Genomic DNA, 9,079 nt, shown 5'->3' on the forward strand with positions numbered 1-9,079 from the left:
TGGTGGCATAAAATAACTCACTTTCTTAAGTACAGCAAGTTTTCTTACAATTTTCTTTGAAATAAACTCCACGTATGCATCCCATGATAAAATATTATCTATATAAACACCTAGTAGTTTAGCCTGCTTCACAAATTCAAGTTGTACACCATTAAAATCTATATTTAACATTCGACATGTGATATATATATAATCCAAATGGAAAGAGTTGATATCACACAGTCAAAATAATTCAATAAAAAAAGCAGGAAAATATACAGTTCCAAAATATATTTAAATCACTAGCGCTTTCTGGATTTTAACATCCATCCTCAGGTGAATACAAATTAATAATCACCTAATAATAATAATAATAGTGAGTTATTAGTAATAATAATTATTAATTTGTATTCACCTGAGGATGGATGTTAAAATCCAGAAAGCGCTAGTGATTTAAATATATTTTGGAACTGTATATTTTCCTGCTTTTTTATTGAATTATATATATATATATATATATATGTGTGTGTGTGTGTGTGTGTGTAAGACCCCAAAGTGCGATGGTCTAGTCAAAGTGCTATGGTTTAATAACGTTACGGTCGCCAAAGTCCGATGGTGCCACGCGCCAAAGTCCGATGGTGCAGAGTTCAGTAACGTTTGTGACGTCAATCTTAACGTCTTTTAAAATAAAACCGAAGAAATGCAACACGGACGACAGCAACGGCAAGGTATATAAGGTTGAGGATAGTGAGAACGGCAAATTACATTTGTTGTCGAACTACATGTATCTACTTCGCCAAAACATTCTTTAATTCATGATCATTTATTACTTCTGACGTACACGTAATAAAATCCTGGGGATATGCTATAATGCAAAACATTCTATACGATTTCGAATTGCAAAATTTTGTGTTTAATAACATGACAACTAGATGGTAATGAAATAAGTTGAACTTATTATTTTTTATGCATCGATTTTACACTGATGTTTTAGTGAAACAACACACGGTTGGTATAGTCTGTACCAAAACACTGCGTCGTTTACAAACCAATGGATTTCGGCGTGTCACACCATCCCACTTTCGCGTGTCAGATCAACGCACTTTGGCGCATGAGTGTGGACCATCGCACTTTGGTGTGTCACAACATCGGGGTTTGGCGCAGACCATCGGGGTTTGGCGTGACCATCGCACTTTGGAGTCTTACATATATATATAGGTATATATAACTATTCAATATTTGTATTCACCTGAGGATGGACGTTAAAATCCAGAAAGCGCTAGTGATTTAAATATATTTTGGAACTGTATATTTTCCTGCTTTTTTATTGAATTATTTTGACTGTGAGATATCAACTCTTTCTATTTGGAATATATATATATATACATATATATATATATAAAGCACAGAACATTTCACTTAATTTGGATACCCACTTCCGCCCCTACCCGGGGTTGAACTCACGGCCTGTGGAATCAAATCTCCTAGCAGCATGTAACCAGCGCACTAGACCGTTCAACCATCTAGGCAATAGATAGATAGATAGATAGATAGATAGATAGATAGATATACTAGCGGAAAAAAGAAACTGCATTATAAAATAGTGTAATTTTTTTTATATTTATTGTTTATATTTATAAAATATAAACAATCCATAAAGGTGATATTTTTTAACAATGTCGGATAGTACCCGACTCAGATGCATGGATTTTTTCATGGTTAGTGAACATATGTTGTTTATTGAAGTTCGTACACACGAGTTTTACTGGCCAATACTGTTTGGAGTAAGAAGTGTAAAAGGTTTGTTTGGACACTATTCGTTAAGGAAAGCACGTTAGTTTTGACAAAATTTACCCCTCTGTCATGCCACAACTCAGCGAAAACCCACGTAATCGTGCTGGTGGGATGCTTCAAGTTGGAATGGCATAAAATAGCGTAGCAAGACGCTTTGGAGTTCATCGGAACACCATCCAGTCATTATGGAGATGTTTCCAACAATCTGGTAACACTCGGGATCGACCATGTTCTGGGCGTCCTCGTGTGACGTCGCATCGACAGGACAACCACATAAGACTTGTGCATCTGAAAAATCGTTTCCAGACAGCAAGTTTGACTGCTCGTAGCATTCCTGGACTTCGACCAATCATTCCAAGAACTGTGCGTAATCGTCTGCGTGAGCACAACATCAGACCAATACGTCCAGCGGTGCGCCCAATACTGCTTCAACGTCATCGTATCGCTAGACTAGCGTGATGCAGAAGACATCTGTGATTTAGAATACAGGACTGGGCCAATATTCTGTTCACTGATGAATCCAGATTTCATTTTGATAGCAATGACGGCTGTTGTAGAGTGTATTGTCGCGTTGGGGAGCGGTACCAGGACGCTTGTGTTGTGCAACGTCGACAATTCGGTGGAGGTAGTGTTATGGTGTTGGGTGGAATAACAATCTACAAATTGTCAATGGAAATTTCAACAGCGTACGTTATCGAGACGAAATTATTCAGCGCCATGTGATACCCTTCATACAGAGACAGCAAAATCACATCACTCTGCAGCAAGACAACGCAAGGTCAAATGTTGCACGTGTAGTCAAGGACTTTTTTATTCAACAGAATGTCGATGTCTAGCCTTGGCCAGCTGTTTCCCCCGATTTATTGCCGATCGAGCACATCTTGGATGAAATGGAACGACGTCTACGCCGTTTACCAAATCAGCCAATGGCATTGGTTGATTTAGGCCAGGCTTTAACCAACATCTGGAACAACATCCCTCAAGCATTTCTGAACACTTTAGTGGCATCAATGAGGCGCCATTGGCAAGCATGCGTGAATGCAAATGGTGGTCACATGCGTTATTAAATTTGTTAATTCAAATTCGAGTGTGCTGAAATTGACGATATTCAACGTTAACATTAATGAATTATGAAATGTTGTAACGAATACATTTGTTAACAGTATTACAAAAAATAAAATTTGTTCATTGTCATTTTTATTATTTTTTCTTATATTAAATAATGCACAGTTTGTTTTTTCCGCTAAGAACAACAAAACAAACAAGCTATTCGAAATTGCCCACATTTTTGGGATATGTCTAATTTTCTTCACAATACTCGAGCATCACACGATTGTATATCATTTAGTTGGATGTATGGTTCGTACTTTTGTATTCAAAAAAGAATATTCATTGCAGGAGTATTTAACAATAGTATCCTCATAGATTATGGATTGACCATTGAATTCTACTATTTACACATATGTCTTTCCTTTTGGGATAGTACGATCAGAAAACTACTTTTCCTATACAATATATGTAATATGTTCCTCACCTGCTTATATAGTGAAACAGGTTTAAATTCCACTTTACTGTATGCTAATAGAAACACCCGCCTCTTTGAAGTACAGATACGTGTCGTCATGAAAGTACGCGACGAAGATTTTGTCATTAAAAAATCCCTGTACCGTACACCGGCAGTGGTGACGTCTCCATACGAGTAAAATATTCTCGAGAGGGACGTTAAACAACAATCAATCAAACGACAGCAGTTTGCTTTACAAGAGTAAACCGGAATTTACGGATTCTGTTCAGTAAGCAGTCATTCTCATATCAATTCTGTTCTTAACCTTTTGTAACCTTTAATTTAGTAATAATGCTTAAAACACAAAGAGCTTTCATTCCTTTATTTCATATACCATGAAGAGAGGTTTGTCTCGGCATCATGGGACAGCCTGAGAAAAACGATATATATATATTTTTAAAAACATGACTTCCACATTGACACAAGATACATACTAATGAGAAATATTTCATGATAATGAATTCAGAAATGTAAAATAATTTCTGCAGATATTTTTATACATGTATCATATTTCAACATTTCCCCCCGATGTTTTATCCATGATCCTTACTTATATATGTAATTTAGAGATCCTGAAATTGTCTATAATATAACTGGTAGGTACTGTTTGTTTAATATATGAAGACAAAGATGTGCATACAACGCGAAACTTGTCCCTTTTAATATCAAATTTGATAATAAACTATTCTACTTCAAAACAATTCTCACCCTAGAGCAGCATATTCCTAACATAGGAAAGAAGAAATGGCAATACTCGCTAAACAAACAGTCGTTATCGCGCCGACATATCGGAGGCGGAAACGGTGTGTTTCCGCCCGGGCACTGCCAGAAATACTGACCTGAAATGGGACAAGCGTAGCGTGACAACATATGCTATTATGAGAAAGGCAGAATAATATACGGCAACTGATTTAAGTATTCTGAATGGTGCATGTAGATTTGGGATTTTTAAATTCTTACCTTGTGCGATGCCATACCAGCATGCGAGGAAAGTTAACACCACCGCCAATACAACGAGCTTTGTCATGATTTGGACGCACACAAAGAAAACAGGGCATTATATAGCAATCACTTCAACCACGAATGGGATGTCCAACAATTGGATAACAGAAATAATATTAATAGAACAGTACATCCTGGTTGTTTGATTGCATAACTTTAAAACATAATACGCAAGTAAACAAAAAAGGTGGATAATGTCGTTCTGAATTAAATTCACCATGCTCAAGACGACATTGGCGCTTTTTTCGTTTCAGATGCTTTTACAGTGAACATGAAACTATTTCAGCAATGAAAGGCTAGCTAGATTAGTCTTATTTCTTGATAGAATGCCACAAAGGTGTCCTCATTACTCGTCCCCGAAGTGTAGTCTTGTCATTAATAATAAAAGGCTACATGTAATTGCTGTACATTAAACTGGCATTTGATTAAAACAAACTCCAACATTCATCCCAGACACATACCAGTTGAATTTCAACAGTACCCCATCGGAGCTTATGGTACCTTCACATTCAAGGATTTTTCTTACGGATCCTTACGTATTACACAAATCCGTAAAGGTACACGGATTGTTACGATTTAGACACGGATATCGACGACTGATTTACGAATGCTTACGATTGACTACGAGTCGGAGATCCGTAAGGACTCGTAAGAAAAATCCGTGAGTGTGAAGGTGGTATTAATCGTAAAGTTTAAGTATGTACCCGTACGGTAATCGTATCTATACGTAGAACGCTCGCAATGACTCTGAACAATCCGTAAAGCGATTGTAACCCGATGTGAATGAAATCGTAAACATCACTTAGGCATTCGCAGAAATCCGTAAACAACTCGTAAACTATCCGTAACATATCGTTGACTAACCGATTATCGTAAAAACAAGCCCAACTTTTTACGAGTGTTTTACGGATTCGTACGAGCAGTTTACGTGTTATTACAACCAGTTTACGATACTTACGGATTGTTACAAGTTATTTACGGAAAATGAAATACGTGGAAAATAGTGATTTTTATTTTGACATGTCAAAAAATTTGCCCTTACTTTCACGGATCCTTACGAGTGTGTGCGAAGTGAGACGAGCTATTAATGTTTACCGACGAGCGATTTACGAATGCTTGCGATTGACTACGAGTCAGATATCCGTAAGGACTTGTAAGAAAAATCCGTGAGTGTGAAGGTGGTATTACCGAAACTCATTTTTTATTTTCTCTTTATCTTTCTTGTTTATCGACAGCTTGCTTTAATTTTAAAATTGATCATATGCACAACAAGCTCTTGCGTATCGAATCAAGTGATACACAAACATCATATGAATAATCGACTACTGTTATATACATATGGGGAAATGGTGATGGGAAAGCTGATGTCATTTTATTTGTCACCAAGTTGAGTCACTAGTTTGTCGTTAGCATATACGTCCGATAAAAGCTTTATATATGAAGCAGATCCTGAAGACACTGCGGTGTATTTTATTTTGAATTCACTGGGATATATTAAATCGACGTATCAATGAGAATGAGTATCGCGATATATCGAAATTTCGAGATGAAGGTCACAGCAAGAGATGTTTCCTTCTCTCACCAAAGACTACATATACGTTGTCATTGAGGAACTCCAGCGTCTTTTAACATCAACTTTAGAGTACTTGTGCGTAGAATTAGAGTGGTGTTTACCAAAGCAATTTTTGAAATTACTGATCAGAAGATTTGAATATTTCTATGTTTCATTTTATTGAAGAGGGAGCTGTTTATGTCAAAAAGTCTAATCTTTATTTTATCATGAGGAAAAGTCGTTACGGTACTTTCAATGACATCGATTTCGGACAGTTTTTGTGATTTCAAAAATCTAGAAAAAGTTCTTTAGAAGTGTTTTTAGACTCCGCCTTACTTATACCAAATTTCACATCTGTTGTGGCACAATACGTCTGGAGTTTCTCACAGCATGAAGAGCAAAAAATAAAGGTTCGGTAAAAGATTTATTGGATTCAGCAATGAATCTCTGTAAGATATTTATTAAAGTTTTAGAAACGGCTTTAAGGTAATTCCATCCCTCTAGAATTATAGGTTCAATATTATCATTGATTCTTCAAATAATGTATAACAGATAAAAATTATAGAATAAGCATGTCGCGGTATTAATGATTTTTTTTATCAATTAGCACACATATACCTGTATCAACGTCAGAAAATTGCAATTTCCTTTAAACAGCATTACCAAAATTTCACAAAAACTAGTTGAAACGATATAATAGTATTCATAACAATATCATGAAACTGTTTCTTTAAAAAGTATACAAATTTTTGTGAAAAATAAATGAAATCCATCGCATGATGGACTTGATAAATAATTTAATGGAAACAGAGTGGACTTGATATTTTGAAACATATATATAACTTAAGACTTTTGAAAAAAAAATATGGTCAACAAAATATTTTACAATAACTATTGAAACAAAATTCAACAAAATTTATGTTCCTCTCATGCATAAATCGTATTACATCATTGACTTTACGAAATCTTATGACGCCACAGGAGGGGGAACTACATTCGTTTACCTGATCAGGATATGGGGCTCACGGCGGGTGTGACCGGTCAACTGGGGATGCTTACTCCTCCTAGGCACCTGATCCCACCTCTGGTGTGTCCAGGGATCCGTGTTTGCCCAACTATCTATTTTGTATTGCTTGTAGGAGTTATGAGATTGATCACTGTTCGTTATCTTCATCTTGCATTCAGTACAGTAAAGCATATTCAATCGTCCCATTGACTGAGGTATTAAATGCGTTTGAACCTGAAGCATGCCTCTGAAAAATATCGCGGTTTGAAAGGGAATTTGGAGTACAAGTTAGATTACCAAATGTGGAATTAAAGCCAACTGCGTTTGAAATACAGTTGTAATAATAAGCCTTACAAGAAAGGCTGTGTTGCTTTAATTTTTGTCATCTGGAACCAAAGTATGCATGTTTCCTCGTGTAACCTATGTAATTTACATGTAAGTTCAGACCAGTTACAGTCCTTTCCATTCATATGGGACAGAAAAACAATATTTTCCTATTTTAGAATCAATAACTCTTATGACATGAAATAGGATTAACGAAGATGCCAAATGACACTAAAGAGTGTATTACGTCACGTCATAAGATGGCTTCATACGGGCTTCGAATATCCAATTTACAAGAAATCGATTTAGCGCAAGGCATGTCCTCCAAACTTTTCAGTGATTCTTTCCTATGATAATGTGGAATTAAATTTTCATTGATGTTATTACTGCCCCAATCCCGTCCATGGTCCTGTTCGATTGTCATTTTAAGAAATATCTGTCTGTGCATTTTGTCGATTTTTAAACTTGTAATGTTTGAATCATTATTTATATGATGAACTGATGGCATTTGTGCAGCAAAAACGATTTTGTTTATATAATTTTGTTTATTCCCACACTAATATTCTCTCAGTTATTTAGTATATACCCTACGCAGAAGTGGTATGTTGACATAGATCGTTTTACTCTGTAGTAAGCAATATAAGACAACGTCATAGTCAAACCTATGCAGCGCAAGTCACATATAAGCAATACTTACATGAACGTGCTCAGAATATGTAGAAGGAAAGCTTCAATTGATATCATGCATTTCAATTATCTTTTCTTTGCATGTGATTAGTGTAGTTTTGGTTACTAATCACAGAGGGGTAGATGGTATGCACTTTTATTTTGATAATCCTCTTCTCCATTCTGACAAGGTGTCATGTTTGTCCTATACTTATTTAACCTATCATTTGTTTTCTGTATTGTGTGTAACTGCCAATCAGAGAATGTCCGTCGAATGGGGCGTTATGGGGTTCCCCGTGTCGTGGACCACAACCTTTTTAGCATGCAAAAGTTCTTTTCTCTGATTTTCGAAAAAGAGTAGACATGCACTGAGCAAAAAACAATTCAATACCGAACATGTTTCTTTTAATTATCCGCCGTGAAATTACTGAAATATTGCCAATCAACTAATTAAAGCTTGTTTTTACATCTGTTGAGTTGTCACCAGCTTTATGTCAAGTAGCACAAAATGTAATCCCTAAATGTAGTTGTATGATTGTAGCAGTGAGAGTATTATCGCATACCAACAATTGCTTTGATGTGATTTCGCCATAGTTTTAAATATCGTCGATGTCACATTGCATTGACGCGAGTCCGCCATAGATTTAAAGGTTGTCGCTGTCACACGTGTGAAGTTACAATACAAACTATATATCACAATAAAAAGGTCCATTGCTGTATTTAAACATGTTTAATCTTTGTGGTGCCTCTTTTAATATCCCACATGGTGTGTCAAGTTTTTAAAGTTTTGCAGGTATTGGTCGGGAATAAACTTAACCGGAACATTCTTTGCAATTTGTCTCCTAACTATAAAAACCCTTGGATTTTGGGGTTAGGGAATCGGGTTTAATTTTGGGAACGCTTTTCCACAGCGACATGAAGTATAGTTAGATTTATTCGAGTTATATCCAAGACACGATGTAGATACGGTATCGGTAATATTGACACGATATCAGTACGATATCGACTTTTTCAACAATACTGGATATTGTACTGAGGTTGTAATACCAAAGAATCTTATAGCTGATATCGTATTGATAAGGAATCATGATTGATGAGGGTTTTCTGTCTCTTTGATATCGACATTATCATACTTAGTATCCTATAATTATCGTGTTGACTATCATCAAAATCATGCATATCACCTTTAGTC

General features: G+C 36.0%; 1 long non-coding RNA gene across 1 annotated transcript; it reads right to left on the bottom strand.

Annotated features, from left to right (window-relative positions):
• Window positions 1–3,644: 3,644 nt before the first annotated feature.
• On the bottom strand, window positions 3,645–4,453 carry LOC125658811 (uncharacterized). Its single transcript, XR_007363814.1, has 3 exons — window positions 4,298–4,453; window positions 4,046–4,176; window positions 3,645–3,707 (listed from the first exon to the last, which is right to left on the bottom strand). It is a non-coding gene; the product is annotated as an uncharacterized LOC125658811 (long non-coding RNA).
• Between the last annotated feature and the right edge of the window lie 4,626 nt (window positions 4,454–9,079).

Source organism: Ostrea edulis, chromosome 9 (assembly GCF_947568905.1).
Source record: "Ostrea edulis chromosome 9, xbOstEdul1.1, whole genome shotgun sequence".
In the NCBI taxonomy this organism is placed as follows: Eukaryota; Metazoa; Mollusca; class Bivalvia; order Ostreida; family Ostreidae; genus Ostrea; species Ostrea edulis.